The following is a 17,386-nucleotide window of genomic DNA, read 5'->3' as shown; positions in this document are numbered from 1 at the left end:
TCAATAAGCATGTATCAGTGTATAGGGACACAAATATTAAGCTTTGCCTGTGTACGTTTGGATAAGTTGTATACAGTTGAGAACCGTGCCCCAAAAATATCCTAGGGTCTTACCACATTCCTATTCAATTACATAACCAAAGTCTCATTATTTAATGTATATTATTCTGACTTGGTAAAAAATGACAAAAATAAAATTATTTTTTACTTTAAGCAATATATTTCATAAATCTCAACTGTTTTTAAATTGCATGCATGCATATCTATACCTTTAAAAACCTATACCAGAAGCTTAATCATATCACTTTCTTGAGAAAAGTTGTTTAATTTGTGTAAGACTGACAGTGAAGATTGTCTGCATTGAATGCCTAATGAATATACTTAACATATAAAATAAATATATTTTATTGTATACCTCATTAAGGTGTGTACATGCATTATAAAGAGGATTATATTTCCAACATATTGAGTTTCAAATAGGTAAACAAACACAAGTCAGATTTCCAGCTGTGTTCAGTGGGGACTCCTATATTTTTGTGATCAGTGTAGCTGCTGTGATCTCCAGTAGTTGGCCCTTTGCCAGCAAAGGGCCGTCTGCCCATGCTTCTGCTAATTTCTTTCATCAGCTGTTGCAAGAAATAAACAGGGGATTTCCAATGAAGGCTCAATGCATGTTGAGAAAGCAAGCTCTTCAAGCAGAAGATATCCACAACAACTGAGAAGCAGAAGTTTTCTCTGCCCACTTACTAATAGCTGATTCTTTGCGAGGAGAGAAAAATAAGCTGACAAACCACAGCAGCACATTTCTCTGGTAGGAAACATTTTCAGACACAATTCAGACTCATAAAATGACAGATTAACTCCTCCCCTCCACCATCCCTTTATTTATTTATTTGGTTTGTTATGTCTCATCTACGGTTTTTACTCCTAATTTTGAGCAATATAACTCATAACTCAGAAAATTATGTCCCTAAATTCCAGAACAGTACAGAGCATTGTCTTCATAAGTGATGAACAGCTACAATTCCAAACAGTATCAGTGGTACCATGAATTATGCAAGTGATGACAGGATCATACTGAATATTCATACAATTTACTTCATAGAATATATTAGCATTATCCTTTTTTTTTTTTTTTTTTCTGCATTAACCACAAAAATAAAGTACTTCCAGATGGAGGAGGTGATTAAGGGGCTGATTCAATGGCCGCTGAAATTGAAGAGACTCTCCTTTGAATTTGGTAATCTCTGAAGTGGGTGCTAAACCCTTCTTTCATGGCAGTCTGTACAGAGTTAAAATGAATATTAAGAAAGATGTCCTTTTATTCCACAAATCAACCCCTACATTAAATACTTGAGAAAACTGCTAGATAAATCTATTACTTCTTCTTGGCAAGTCAAATATCGAAAGCAGAGAACTCACTTTTCCATCTGTTCCAAGGCCACTGTTTGCATCCAGATGATTGTTAGTGCAATTCTGCCTAAAACTATGAGTTTCAAAACTTTTAAGGCACTGTACTCTCTACAGAAGGCTACACTGTCCTAGGTAGATAGTCATTCAAATATTTGCCAGCTTTGTGGATGGCTTATCCAAAAGCCTTGACATAAGTCTATGACATAAGTCTTATGAGGAGCAGGTGAAGGAACTGGGGTTGTTTAGTTTGGAGAAGAGGAGGCTCAGGGGAGACCTTATTGTTCTCTACAATTACCTGAAAGGAAGGTGTGGGGAGCTGGGGGTCAGCCTCTTCTCCCAGATAACTAGCAATAGAACTAGAGGGAATGGCCTCAAGTTGTGCCAGGGGAGGTTTAGGTTGGAAATTAGGAGACATTTTTTCTTAGAAAGAGTAGTCAGGCATTGGAATGGGTTGCCCAGGGAAGTGGTGGTGTCACCACCCCTGGGGGTGTTCAAGGAAAGGTTGGACGTCATGCTTAGGGACATGGTTTAGTGGGTGACATTGGTGGGAGGTGGGCGGTTAGACTAGATGATCTTAGAGGTCTTTTCCAACCTTAATGATTCTATGATTCTATGACTTTATGACTCAATCATTCCCATTTAAAACAAACAAACAAACAAACAAACAAAAAAAAACAAACAAAAACCTCTATGTTATCTTTCAAATTACAGACAGCATCTAAAAAATGGGCTATTGGTGCTATGCTACTATGTTCCAGTTAAGCCATGAGAACTGGTTGCATATACATTGTCATAACTGTGCAACAAAATGTGTTAAATTCCCCTGAGATTTAAGATAGCAAATTGATTTGGATGGGATTCAATGTGAGACTCAAACTTCCAAATTTTTGTTGTCTGTATGCAGTTGTCTTCAGCTAGGGATCTAAATTTCCATTGCAGTGAAGACAGATTGACTTCTGCAGCAGTGGGCATCTTGAGTTGTCTGAGCTACCTGTATGGGTCATAGGACCTAGAAGAGACCTGCATGCTTCCATAAGAGTGGCAGAAAACAAAGCAAGATAACCAAGGGCATCTTGAAATGCCCTGCATATTCCTGCTTACCCCTTCAGGACTTGGCTCAGTGGAGCCTGGGTAGCTTTGAGCTGTGATAACACAGCTTTGTAGTGGCTGGTCCATATCATCGCTCCCCAGTAGGCACCTGACTGCTTCTTGTGATGCTTGAGACACCCATATGAAAGGACCAGAACCAGACACTACTACTGACTTCAGTGGGAGATTAGACACCTGACCAATGTCTAAGATCATTTAAGTGTCTACATACCTAATTTTAGAGGTACAATTTGCCTGCCTAAATGCAAGCACATCCTTAAATCAAAAAAAAGTTTAGGGTGTTTGAGGTACTGGCATGCAGCTGGTAGATATGAGACAGAACTTTGTAAGATTCTGCACCTCTTCTGAGCAAAAGCTGGGCACTATGTAAGACACCTCATAGAGTCCAAATGATAAGAAAGAGCTTTATTTAGGAATCTGAATCCTACCAAATGTGTCCCAAATTGAATTTGTCTCACATCTGCATTGGCATAGCAGTTTCACACAGATAGTTACTGTGGCATGGCCAATATGCAAGTAGCTGACTAAACAATTAATTCCTGGTCTGTAACGTCATTGTCCAAAGTTGAGAATCTGAAATCTATCACTCAACTGCCGTTCCCCCTAAAGGCTGTTCAACTTCAGTCTTACGGCAGTATGTTACGCTAAAGCTGGGTAGATGTTCTACAGTTCATTTCATCAATATATAACAGTCCCTTTGTTTTGGCAGAATTTAAAAGTTGGACATATCTAACTCCTAAATACTATCAGTATCCAGAATCAAAATATTCTTGTGGCTAAGTTCCAGCTGCATTCAGTGCAGGCATTCTGAGAGCATACGTAACACACACTAACAGAACGGGAGTATTTACCAGTGATGGGTGACAGCTCTTTCTTTTTGTAACAGCAGACAGTTAAAGACGTGTCCATTATACAGTGGTCAGAACACATGCCCCAGAAAAATAAGCAAGGAAAAGGGGACATTAAGTTGCTAGCTGTGAATCTGAGGTTCAGTTCTCTCTCCTGGTTCAAGTTTTCCACGTGACCATTCTTCCTGCTTGAAAGTGGAGCAATGCTTTTTACTTCTTTTAAAAGGTACTTTTGAGACTTGTGGATAAAAAATGCAAGCCAGCAGTTTAGTGTTCCACTAAGCTGGGTGCTGTAAGGATAGCTGTATTAAATATGTGCCACTGTAACAGAGACTAAGCCTTTTAATAGACCAGTTCTGTCCCTTGAATTATTTTCTGACCAGAAAATTTGGAATTTTCAGACCAAAAGACAATAGTTCAAGGATGTCTGACCACAGCCTGGGTAAAGACAACAAGTTTGGGCATGTAAGTGTTGCTGCTCTGGGACGCTGACTTGGTGTGAAAGGCCAGAATATCAGGTCAGCAGCAGATCCTACACGCTCCCAGCTCTACCGAGCTGCTCTGCTCCAGAGCACTGCAAAACTCACCTTGTTCAAGAGCATCACACCTGCTCAGCGCGCAGAGGCCCTTTTTCTCTGACATGTTTTCCCAACGTTACATAGCACAGCTGTGAACTCCTGGGTGCGCTGAGAGTGTTACAATGGCTTTGTGGTCAGCCTTGCAGCGTCTCACATCTACAGAGCTCAGTAAGCAAAACCCCGGTGTGAATAAATAACCTGGTATTTCTATGCTGTACTTCCAATAGTTACTTGTAGGCAATTTTTTTTTTTCTTTCTTCCTGTAAATGACTCATAGACTGGCTTTTGGGGAAGGGGGAAACCAAGCGCCGCATAGCCACTTTTACAACTTTAACCTTACTTAACCCTCCAAACAGTAAGAGGAAGTACAAAGTATTTTCACGAGCTGTGAATGGGCTCAGATCTGGTTTTGACATCTTGAGGAAGTGCTGCCTTCTGCGAAGTCAGAAATGCGCACACACACATACAAAATGTCTTTGCAGCCCTGCTGAACTCAAGCATTCACACACACACCAGGAGTCAAAAGCCCACAAAGGAGAAGGGGACAGGCTGGGAAATGTGAGAAACGGGGCAGATTTGGGTCGAAACGGGGCAGTTTTTGGTCGAAACGGAGCAGATTTGGGTCGAAACGGGGCAGTTTTTGGTCGAAACGGAGCAGATTTGGGTCGAAACGGGGCAGCTTTGGGTCGAAAAGGGGCAGGTTTTGGTCGAAACGGAGCAGATTTGGGTCGAAACGGGGCAGATTTCGGTGGAAACAGGGCAGATTTGGGTCGAAGCCGCTGTTGCTGAGGGGAATAGGGTGGGTGGGGGCCGCTCTTCAGTGACTTCAGGGGTAACACCACCGGGTGTCTCTACCCTTCTGGGCTGGGGGGTACATGTGGAGCACGAATCACCCTTGGTGAGGTCTGTGCAAAGGCAGGATACCCCCCTCACCCTCCTTCTCCCTCTTCCCCATATCTCAAACCGCGCCGCCTCCTCTGTCCCCGCGCCCTGCCGCCCCTTCCCCACCCTCCACCGGGGGAGGGAGGCTTCATCCTCTCTTCCTCCTCCCTCTTGTGACCCTATACAGCCCGGTGGGGAGACATTGAGGGGCTCTCGGCCCCCCTTCAGCAGCGGGAGGCGGGCCCGGGAGGGGAACCGCGCCCGGCCGGGGCCGGCGGCTGGCGGCAGCCGCACGCAGCCACCGCGGGGCGGGCCTGCGAGTGTGGCGCGGGGCTGGGCTGGGCTGGGCCGGGCCGGGCTGGGCCGCGCCGCCGGCTGTCTCTGAGGCTCGGGGGATGGACGAGGGTCCCCGCAGCGGCCAGCGGCGACGGGTAGCTCAGGTAAGGCGGCTCGGGGGCTGCGGCTGGCCGCCGGTGGGGGCGGGCGGCGCCCCGTCGTCTGAGGGGTGGAAGATTCGTGGGGTAAGGGGGGGGAGGGAGAAGCCGCCCCCGCAGCGCCCTGCTGGGAGACGGGAGGCTCTGCAGCCCCTGTGTTGTTTTGTGGTGGTTTTATTTTTATCTTTCTCATCTCAGATCGGGGGTTGCCTTTCCCCTCGCCGCCGCCTTTGTGCCCCCCTCCTTCAGCCCAGCTCCCCGCGGCCGCCCCCCGTTCCCTGCCCTCCTCCTGCCAGCCTCGGGGGGCAGAGGGGTGGGGGGGTTGCCGGTGGGGAGGCGGCCAACTGTTGCCTCAAAAAACACCGGCTCCGGCGGCCTCGAGTGGGGTTACGGGGCACCAGGGCCAGGCTTTGCTTTCCCTTCCTCCGTGGTAAAACGTTTTGCTGGTAGATCTTAGCCTCTGTTCGGGAAGAGGCTTTTTGCCTCGGCCCCAAAAGGAGCTCTCATCGCAGCCTCGGCCCCAAAAGGACCGTGCCTGAGCTCCTATCACTGCCTCGGTCCCTAAAGGAGCTCCCATGTCTTCCTCAGGGACCCCCATCAGGCTGATGTGCTGTGGGCACCTGGCTCCCTGTGGGCCCAGGTGCCAGGATGAGCTGTAACAGGGCTGAGGGTATCAATCAAACAAACAAACAAAAAGGCTGTAGCCCTTCTCTGGATTAAGTACGCCCTTGCTTGAGGCTGGGCATAAGGGGGGTTCAATTTCACAACTTCGGTTATTAGGGAAAACTTTCTATTTCAGCTGCTGGAGATGGTTGGATGCAGGGTGCTGTGAGCACCATTTCTAGAAGGATGTGCCATTGTGAAGGCTAGGCATGAGAGAGAGCAGATGGAAAACACGTTCTGCAATGTTAAATTCATCTCATCGTTTGAATCTCTGAACAGATACCACACAAGCATTTCTGCTCTTTTTTTTTTTTTTCCCCTAATTTAATTTCAAGACAGTTGAGCTTCAAATTTATTTATCTGGGTTTTGTTATGCTACGGCCCTGGTAATATATGATGCCAGTGTATAAAATCAAATGTTCCATAATTCACGAGAAGCACAGAAAGACTTTTAACTTCCCATTCTTTCAGTGTTGTTGCTAATAACTTGCTGAGGGTTGTGATGTGTGTTGGTTTCCAGCCTGTTCTGGTAGTCCTTGATTTCCATACAGGGGATCTTTGCACTCTGTTTATATTTACCAGCTCCTAAAGGCAGTTTGTATGTGGAAAGGGTAAGTTGAGGGGGATAGGGATGTTTTTGCTTTGCTTTCCTTCTCCTATTCTTGCCATCTGCAAGGTCAGAAAAAAATAAAAATGACTGTGAACGCTTAGGTGGGGAGATCTGGAATGAAATGCAGTTGTGACAGGAGGTTGCCTTGTGGGCAAAGAATTTTACATGCTCAGCATTGGTCTACAAAAATACCCCAACTCATATTACACAGAGAAGAACTAAGTTGATACTTCCCTTTTCTCAGTTATGCTAACTTTTATATCTTTGTAAGATATAAAGAAGATTTATACATCGGCAAGATATCTTATTTTTTTAGGGAATAAACTTTGTAATTTCTCATGTTGGATTCTCCTTTCTGCATTCTTGTAAACCACCCCCCACACACACCAGGCCTGAAATAAAAATAAACAAATCATAAAGTTCAACAACTCACAAAATGTTTTAATGAAATTACAGATTGAGACTAGCGTAAAGGGTTTAATTTAAATATATAAAAAGCATAAAATAGCAACTAAGAATAAGATTCTTCAGCTGTATTTTGAACCACTGTAGTATAGTGTATCTGATCATTAAGGTTTCACTTGAATGTAAACTATGGCAAGCATAAGAGAGGCTTTCTGAATTATTTGCATGGTTTCTTAATGACTGTCCATTATTTTATTGTATACTGCTCTGTACTTTTTCTCATCTACCATTTTTGCAGTCACATATGCCTGTGAACTTCTGTTCTTTATTAAAAACAGAAAATAAACAAGTCACAAGTCATTAAAAAGACAACGTATGCCAGTAATTAGAATGAAAAATACTTGGTTAATTCACAAAAGAAAAATGGTGAAGATCTTGGGTACTACTGTATAGTTACTGTCAGCAGATGTCATTTTGCCATAATAGTGAGCCTGTTAGTGAATTTTACAGTGCTGGGAAGATAATTCATTATTAGTGTGCTTAGCTTGTCTTCATGACATCATTTTTGACACTGTTTTGTCAGCCTAAAATATCTTGTCCTCAGCACTATGGTAGTCTCACAAAGATGTCAGGGATTTGCATATGCAGTGTGTTGCAGATTTACATGGGTTATGTGTTATACAAAATGAGTGGTTAAAATGTATATAAAAATACTAGACATTATTTAGATGAATAACAATTTTCCTACCTTAACGGAAACTATATTTCATAGGTATACAGATACTATAAATAAGACTTCTTGAATTGATTATATGTATTTCCAAATACCCTTTTGGTTGGAGTTTTTAGAGAAACTGTAAAATAGTTTTGTGGAATCACTGACATTCTTTAGTACTAGATGCAGTAGCACATTAACTTGATCATTCAGTTCACATTGTACACAAAACAGAAAAATATATTCTAAATCCAAAACCTGCATACAATCCAGACATCATTAGGCCTCCTATTAAATCCTTGGAAACAAACTTACTATGTCAATGTGAGCTATAGTATCAGTGGGCAGAGGAATGTGCATAGTAATAGTATGTATCAATTTGAAGGAGCCAAAACCTCATAGTATTTCCTGTGTACTGAATTCAGTATGTATTTGGATCTGTTTCAGTATTATCAATCATTCTTTTAGCAGTGCCTTCTACTTACGTTATCTATGAATGCAAAATAGTAACATTAAATCTGAGAAAACAGTTTGAGAGGCATGAATTAAAATATTTAAAATACGGGACAGCTTGAGAGCTGCAAAAAATGGAGTCATAAATTTGAATTTTGCTGTTTAAATTAAAATTGTAATAGAAGCTGCTATGCATTCATGTATGAATGATGATGAGAGCAATGTGAATGATGGGAGCTGTGTAGGTCCTAATTCTTGTGAAGTACTGATTTTTACCATTCTTCTGTTTTCACAAAATTCCAATCTACACTTGCAATTAAAATGAAATACGTGTGTCTTATTTTCCCTCTTTATATACTGTTTGATACAAATTCCTGATCTGGTAACAGTAGTTGCTTGTACATGAAAAATAGCAGATACAAGACAAATATAGGATGGATATGAACTAGGGCAGCAGTGACACGCAGGTGCTTAAAAGATTTGTATTTATTATTATGGATTTAAAATGTTTAGAAATAGTCTCATGAGTGGTATCTTCACATCTTCCATATCTTATGGACTTAATTCAGGAACAGTTACCTTTGCTCACCAACAGCTGAAATATTCTTGTCTACTTTACCAGCTTGTCCATAGAGTACATAACTAGTGTGCTATGGGAACTTTCTGTGTGTTTTGCCCTATTTTTTTTCCCTGTCAATGATAATACTTCCGAAGGAAGGCCTGTTTGAAATGGCAGTGTACAAGTTGACTTTTAAGATCATGAGTTGGATGAATGGCAGTGGAACAGGTGAAGCTAATGCCTAAGTTTGAGAGTTATTTTTTTCAATAAATCTGTGTAAGGAATTTATCAAGTTTGTAAAATGTGAAAATTTCATTTTGAAGGTTCCACTAGCAATGCAACTTGTGGTGTTATCTATGCCTATCGCAACTGCCAATGTTTTTGTCAGAGTTTTGAGTTAATAAATGTGATTCATAAACTTGTCACCCTCAGATCTGTTGAATAGCATTGACATGTCCTGGGAGGTGTCATATATGGAACATGGAATGGAATATATTGGGATGTTGCGTTTGGTCACCTGTTTATCTGTGGTGAGCTCTGAAAGATTGAGTCATATCTGGGCATCGGAGTTTGCACAATTTAATAATGCTGTGGAGGTAGTTTGGTGTTTTTAAAGGGATCTGTGGACTTACGCTGACATTTTAGATAACAGCTGTTCTGTGCTGTCCTATAGCTCTCTGATATACATAGGCTTTACTTAAAATTTAAGTAGCTATTAGAAGCTTTATATTTTTATATATATATATATGTGTATATGTATAATTTATGGTATTTTGGAGGGAAAATCTTTCTCCCTGTTGAATTGCAGCCTGAATTCATAAATTATTTGAGTGGCCTATTTTACAGTTAGATGCCTCAAAGCCAACTATGGTGTTCTTAAAACTCATTTCTGAAAGCACACTGCTGTCTGTATTTTTACTGTAGGGAAAATTAGGTACACTGAGCTACACGTCTGCATCCATCCAGCACTGTTACTCCCGTGACTGTTCAGGAGAATGGCATCTCTCTTGTGTCTAACTGCCTTTGGCATCGTTAGACAGGAATGATCCCCCTGGATTTGAAAACCTTGTTTTGCTTATAAATAAATAAGAAGTGTAAACTATTTATTCAAACTCAAGGAAGAAATGTTTGCAGTGATGTTTCTCTCTCCCTCTTCTCTTTATATTCAATGGTGCATTAGTTGCATCAATTACCCATGAAGCGGGAAGCTTGTTTCTATGTCCCCTTTTCAGCTTGAAGTAATTTAAGCTCACATCTCTCTCTTCCCAGGAGAGTACAACAGTCAGCATCTCATAAAGTGTCCCGTAGTGGTAGGAAACCTTTATTTCACCTGCAAGTGTGTTACTTGGGGGAAAAAAAAATTAATTAGGTCGAAGGGAGGGCAACTCCTGCCCTGTGATGAAGACATTCATCTGAGGTGAGGGAAATCTGATTGCTATCGGTGTTTCATTCTTTCATCCAGTAAATATTCTTCAATTTCATACCTTCACTGGGAATGGTCTGGGAGAGACTAGTCTGTTGGCTAGGGCAGTGCCCTGTCAAGTGGAGATGTGGTTGTGAGCCTGCATTTTAGCCTGAAAAGAGCATACCACCCAGCTCTTTTACTTCCTCCATGGTTGGTTTACTGATGCTCTTGAATTGCTAAATGGTGCTCGGGGGTGTGCTCTCATCTTCTCATCCGAAACTTCAAAATTGCGTGACTCCTTCCCTCATCTCTTTGTGAAAGGGATGTCTTTGTATTTTGCTCCCGGGGAGGCTTGAAGGTTTTAAAACCCTTCTTAATAACATAGGCATCTCTTGAGCTTCCAGGATAATGATGTTTAAGGTATCGACTTCTCAACGTTGTTTCCTATTAGGTTAGAGGGCTTCCTGCTTACTAACCCAGTTACTTTAAGTTCCTAACTGGAATTATTGTAACCATCTCCAGAATTTTCATGGGAATCCAATTTTGTGCTTCTGTTCTCATAGGAAGTGGTAAATCTAAGGAAAGAGTAGATTTCTGGGGGGATGAAGTCCAGAATTTGGCAAGAGTGGACTGCAGTTACCTTCCGAAGACCATCTTTATTTGGGGATTAGGACACAATGGAGCATGGTTTGATGGAATTGCCCAACACAGGCATCATGTCCTATCCCAGATGCCCTACGACTTCCACTGCGCCTGTGCTTCACTGGCAGATGCAAGATGTACAAAGACCCATGTCCTGCCTGGAGTAATGTCTGTGGGGAATGCAGGGGGGTCGAAGTTGGTGCTGAGAACAGCTGGTCCTAGTATACAACTGAACTGAGCCCGGTAGCGTACCAAGATTTCTGTTGTTTAGGCTGAATGTGTTTAGGTTGAGAAGTGAGGGGAAGAGGTGTTTTTCTTACTTCTCAAAGGCGTTTCAAAGAAAACCTACTTTCTGTTTTCCTTTCTTAATTGCCAATGTATTTGGTACATAACCGGATCATCCTCATTTTCATTTTGCAGCAACCCCACATTAAGTCTGGGAGGTTAGCTGGAGTTAATGGCTTTCTGGGAGGGGAGCAGAAAGTACATCTTTGGGTTTCTCTTATGCATATTAACGGCGGTGTGGAGCTGTGGGGCAGAAATTCATTACTGTCAGCTGTTAGCTGGTACGGAAATGCTGAGTGATGGTGTCACTGATGGAGCTGGATTGGTTTTGGAGAATAAGGAAAACTCTCTCTGGTAACTGATCCGTATGATCCTATCTCAAGTAAATTGATTCCAGAATTGTGTTTAAATAGCCATCATAAGAGATGTGCAGTGGTATTTATCATTTGGTTTGTTATTTGGTTCAGATGATTTGCTGTTCCTAATTTTTGGGCACTTCTAATGCTGTGGAAATTGGGGGAGGGGAAACATTTATAATAATATTTCTCTAGGTTGTTCAAACCTCTTTATGTTTTAGAAGGCTAGATTGTTAAATTTGTTACGCTTCATTTCCAAGAACAGTCTTGATTTTTTTTATCAGTTACAATTTTTCCCACCCACATATACGTATGTCTGACTTCTTTTACTGAATTGTTTGGTAATTTTATGATGTTCTGCCTGAAGGATCATCTGTAGACTGTTGGTGACTCCTGTAGATAAGGATTTCATGATGGATGTGGGCATCTTTGGAAGTTTCTGGAAATAAGACTTTAGTCATCTCCCTAATAACTGATTGGGTTTTTCATGGCAGCAGAGGAAATGGGAGCTGATACTTTGCAAGTGTTTTTCCTATGTTTTTATTATTAAAGCACAAATACCCTGTAGGACTGGAACACTTTCCTCACCCTCTCAGAAGACCGTATTACAGCAGAGCGCTGTAATATCAATTACTGTGGGAACGGTTTGCGAGTCCAAATGAGATCATGATTGGGAAGCTGGAAAATGAGTCTCTCTTAAAATGTGTTTCATGCTCTGAATACATGAAAGATTTTGTTGGGAGTGCAATACTTAGGTCTACAGGGTTTATATTTTTAATTAGGGAAGGTGTTAAAAAATCCACTTACTGTTTTGTATGAACACCTCTTGTACTCAAGAGGAAAATAGAAAATAATTCCTGATCTTGAAGTATTCTGGGGATATGCTGCCTGCAGAACAGATTTGTAGTTCTGCAACTAGATAATCTTACTACTTTTATTGGTTTTTGTATCCAAAAGACTTTGAGAGAGCACACATATTAGAGGCCTTAGAAGTATAGATAATCTTCCTGTCCATTTTTACACCGTGAGACAAAAATTATTGTGGTCTGACTACTTACGCCTGTGTTTAACTGAGGTTTTGATTCATTATGGCACAGACAGTATCATGTTGTCCTTTACTGAACCAAAAGTAAATCCGCCTAAAAAATCCCCTTTTGTTCTGCTGCTGAGGAACACTGTGGGCTGCCAAATCCTGGCAGTCTGACTCACCACAATCGTAATAAAGTGTTTGTACTTTTGCAATTGCAGTTATTCAGTGCTTTCTAATTTATTTATAAGGCAAAGGGACACCTACAGGTTAAAGTACTACTTTTTAAAGAAATATCCCTTGTTTATACTGAAATAACATTTGTCAAAAGAGAGTTAAAGACCCACTGGTAACACTTGAAAGCTTCCCAGGAGCAAATTATAATCTTTACCGATAACAAATACAGAGATATATAGATATATATATTTAATGAATTTGATTTTCCATGTAATAGCAATGCTAGACTTCAAAAAATGGTGGGATTATTTTAAACTCCTTCCAGAGCTCTGCTGTTTTGGCCATCTAATCTGACCCGATAATGATCTGATAAGTGGGAAGACTGTTTCCTTCCTTTAAAAAAAATGCTTTGAGGACAGAGACTCTGACCCGGCCAGTGCTTATCTGCGTTTTAACTTTGATGCGTGGGTTGCAACCCAGCAAGCGTAACTCATGTAATTGAATTTAGTTGTTTGCAGGATGAGTCCCAAAGCAGTCGAATATTAAGTTGCAGCACTCAAATAAAATGCTGAATGACTGCGCATCAACAGCTGAGGAAAAGCAAGGTGGCTCTTGGTCGATGATAGGTACCTGTACGGCTGACAGATAAGTACCTAGTTCCGTGCAAGGTGTCTGCAGGTGCCCTGCAGGTCACTGTATGTATGTACATACATTGTGTGTGGTCTGGCTGGTGCGCCTGACCGCCTGTCGTTGGAGAGGAAATGGGAATTCTTACAATGTCATCGTCCCATCACCTGCGCATGGTGAGGAAAAGGGCTTTCTTGTCTCTCGATTCTTTAGCTTTTTATAGGTAGGAGTCCCCTCATATGATTTAGGGGTTTAACTATTGAGGCAGAAACAATGATTTCTTTCTTCCTATTGATAAAAGAACAACAAGGCTTTTATTCCTTTTTGCCTGATACATAGGGCATTTTCTATATCATTTACCTTTCCCGAGTTTTGAGCTAATGACATTCTGACAGTTTTCTTGAAAAGGCCAAGCTGTGTTAAGTTAGATCGTTTGTAACTTTCTCCGACTGTCCTGTAGACCACAGCTTGGTGCTGAACAAAAAATAAAACTCCCACGGTACTGGGAGTGGGTGCTGGGCACCAAGGCAGTGTGCAACTGGCAGAGAAATATACGCAGGAGAAAGTACTATAGTTCACAGGAATGCATTTTAATTGCTGCTCTGAGTCATACTATCACTACAGCTGCTTCCAAAAGAAGAGATTCGCATCTAGCGATAGGCCATTCACATAAAGAAAGAAGATGTTAGATAAGCAAATACAAATATGTTACATGCCCTTTCTCCTTTGGTTTTTAGTACGTTCTCTAGTTCAGCAGGCATGAAATATTTTGTGACATAATTATATACGCGGTAAGTGCCTGCCAACTGATTCATGGTATCCCTCTTCCAGGGTGTGTGTTCTCATTTCACCAAGGTAGGCACGAGCACGTAGTCTTACAGCTTTGAGCTGCTCGATTCACGTGGCAATGCAGTCCTGCTCGTGGTGCTGACTTCCTTTCTCCTTTTTTTTTGCCCATAAAAGGAGAAAAGTGCTGCCATATGACTTGTTTTAGAGCGGATCTCAAAGGGGAGCAGGGGGAGAGGTTACTCAGGTAGCTATTTCTTGCACTAACTCTTCCACATGGCATTAGACATTCTGCTCTCTGCGTTTAATTTGATATAACTCTTAGAGTATGTGGTAGTACTTCCTTCAGCTGACATTGAAGTAAAACATTTCATTCTTAGAATAACTTTTTTTTTATTTTCTGCTACGTGGATGAGAGATTCTGAAGGGAGGCTGGATATAAATGAATTTGGAATAAAGAAAAAAAAAATACCAGTTCTCTGGGATTAGGCTGTCCTCCAAACCTGCAGAAACTTTCCTGACGGTGATTAAAAGAATGACTGTGTGTGGTATTCTCCCATCTTGTGCCAGTGACTGTAGATATGCAGGATAAGTTTAGTGCTTAATGTTGCACTGTTAAAAAGTTTCTTCTCCAGTTTTCAAGAAAACAGACTATTGAGGTGATTCTCTGAAGGCTTGCCCAGAAATCAAATCTGGAAGTCTCAGTGCTTTTCCATGACTGGGGGCCTCATGCCCACTTGCTCTGCAGTCGTAATTAGTGTCTTTCATCATACAGCAAAGCACGAGTGTCCTGACTTTCTTTTGACATATTCTGACAAAAAGCATTGTCCTCGCATTGGTGAGTGTCACATTTTTTCCACAGAGTGAAGACAATTAACAGCTCTAAATAAGTGCCATCCGGCTTCTACCATGGCTTACCAGGTAGCGTTCAGCTAGTTTATGTTTCAGCATCAAAGTGTGCAGCCAGCACCAGGACAGTCTTAATCTGTCAGATCCAGCCATGCATGCTGCTGATGTCCTGAACATACCTTCAAAACCATCTCCAAGTCAATCCACAGTAATGATGAATTTGGTTTTAGTCAGTCTTCTACATTCCCTACTTACTGATGCTATGAAACAATGTGACTTGGAGGCATGTAAATCAGCTGTCTCTCTTCCAGCTCAATCTAACACAACAGGTTTTAGAATGATAGCAGAACGTATCTACCTTTGGAAACCAGACTTTTTTTTTTTTACTTTTTTTTTTTTTTCTTAAACAACTGTGAAAAGTAGAGATCTGTGATGCAAGAATTTACTTTCATATGAAATGAAGTATTTTGTCAGGGAGTCCAAAGGAAAATGGAGAAAATGGAGATGACAGTGTTGACCAGTTATTTCCTACCTTCATCTTTTTCTAGTGTTACTGTATGTATTCTGGGCAGCATGTCAGAGAAAACAGAGAAAAAGGACCATAGTAATTCTGGATCTAAAGTCATATTTTCTCTTTTCAACAAGCTGGTTTATTACTTTTTTTTTTTTTTTTCCACATCAGAACTAGGATTTAGGCCAAGATCTGTGCGAAACATATGCCTGTCTCATGCCAGCAATGTTATTGTTGCTGAGAGTTAAGAAGTTTGTTACTTCTCTTATGTGGGAGGGCATTTGTATTTTAGTTTTTTTGGTTGTTTTTTGTTGGCAGATCTGATAGTTTTCTGGTTAACTGGAGTGATCATCTTTATGCATGTGCTCATGTCACTTTTTGAAAGACAGAAATTGCACGTATAATTCAAGGGGCTACGATTAAAGCACTCCCAGGCAAATGTGGGTACAAGAGTTCAGTGACTGGGACTGGTATACTGGGCAAGGGACAAAGCAGCATTGTTTGATATTTTAATTTTTCAGAGCTCAGTGGACCAGATCGGCAGCCAATACTCCAACAGTTGTCAAAGCCAGGTTGAGGTTTCACAGAATAATACGCAGTTTTGTCAATACCATTACCTTTTAAGGCTATTTCAAGGTAAGCCTTGGAGAAGCATGTATTGAGATAACTTATAGGTATGCATTTATGAAAGGAGTATATGTTTTTGTACTCAGTTTTAATTTTTCTATTTCTTTCATTACCCTGTGACACTGCATAATCACATATACATGAAGTTTAAGAGACAGTATTTCTTACTAAGTATAAAATTTGCATCCAGTTTACACCAGGGTAGTTATGTTTTCCTTTGGAAAAAAAACACATGCCTTTGTTGTGTGCACAAAGACTTGTTACTTATGTTTATTTTTGTACAAATTAAGTGTAAATTCTTTTGATCTGTGTCTGCAGGAAAAGTAAATAAGTGAGGATTTCTGATTTAGAACAAATTTGTGAAGACACGGATGAGTTTGTTAATTACAGAAAGAAAAAAAAAACACAGAAAACACTAACCTTTTAAAGTATTTGAATTTTGTCCTTGCCCACCACACTGATGCAGGTAAAGTTTGAGGAAGAGTCTCATCTGCTGTACATTGGCTACTTGTCACTAGAGCTGTGCCCACTTTATACCAGCTGACAGTCTGGTCCAATACAATACTGACAGCAATCCAGGCTTGCTAAAATGGAGTCAGATCACAGATGCTCATCTTCTGTCTATCTGAATACACTAAAAAAATTCTAAAACCTAGAGAGTACACATTTTCACCAACAACCTAGTTTAGGATGTGTTATTGAGGCTAGAAGCTCTCGTGCCTGGAAAAGGTGACCTGTTAATTCTGAAATGCATTGGCTGCTTATGGAATTCACTTCTTAAAATGATATTCTCCAGAAGCAACTGGGAACTATAATCATGATACATGTTTATAGTAGGAACTAAATAAGGAATGGATATGGCATGCAACTGTCTGTACTGTTACAAATTTAGTACTGTTCGTGACACAGTTTTGTCTTGTGCCAACTAACACTCTCCCACATTATGCCCAAGCATAGTTCTGGGGTTAGTATAGACTGTGGACCATTTCCAAAAGGCTGTCTGGATCTGGCCATGATGTTTTGGAGGGACAGGATTTTAGTTGTACAGCCACAAGCTATACCATGCTAGCTGGTGCCAAGCCCAGAGTGTGGCCATTTGCCCTGCTCTATTTTATTTTTTATTATATATGCAGCTGCAGATCCTGCTTTTCAGGAAGCTGGGATTCAGGAGCTTATTTGAGAAAGCAAAGGCAGTATTCTCTTTGCGTGCTTAGCAGGGTTGAGAAAAAAAATCGATCAAATCTGAAGGTAGGAATCTGTGTCTAGAAAGCTGGAAAAATAATCCTGAGCAACTTAAAATCATAGAATAATTAAGTTTCGTATTGTGTGTATGAGAAAAGCCCCAGGGAATACACAGGCAATTAGACATTTTGAAAATTCTATTAAAAATATATATATTCATGATGAATAATGGTCTGGTGTTTT

General features: G+C 41.0%; 1 protein-coding gene across 9 annotated transcripts in view; it reads left to right on the top strand.

The window, feature by feature from the left end:
* Positions 1–5,011: 5,011 nt before the first annotated feature.
* CYRIA (CYFIP related Rac1 interactor A) overlaps positions 5,012–17,386 on the top strand; it is a 57,877-nt gene continuing 45,502 nt past the window's right edge. For 2 of the 9 annotated variants that reach the window (XM_066994957.1, XM_066994955.1), the window contains exon 1: positions 5,017–5,270. The gene's annotated coding sequence lies outside the window, so the exon portion shown is untranslated. Of the gene's footprint in view, positions 5,271–15,855; positions 15,971–17,386 lie in introns of all 9 variants that reach the window. The other 7 variants (XM_066994954.1, XM_066994956.1, XM_066994953.1 and 4 more) reach the window with 7 other exon arrangements.

The sequence above is a fragment of the Anser cygnoides genome, chromosome 3 (assembly GCF_040182565.1).
Source record: "Anser cygnoides isolate HZ-2024a breed goose chromosome 3, Taihu_goose_T2T_genome, whole genome shotgun sequence".
NCBI lineage: Eukaryota > Metazoa > Chordata > Aves > Anseriformes > Anatidae > Anser > Anser cygnoides.
Note: the sequence above shows the minus strand (reverse complement) of the source record. Positions and strands in the feature narration are given on the sequence as shown.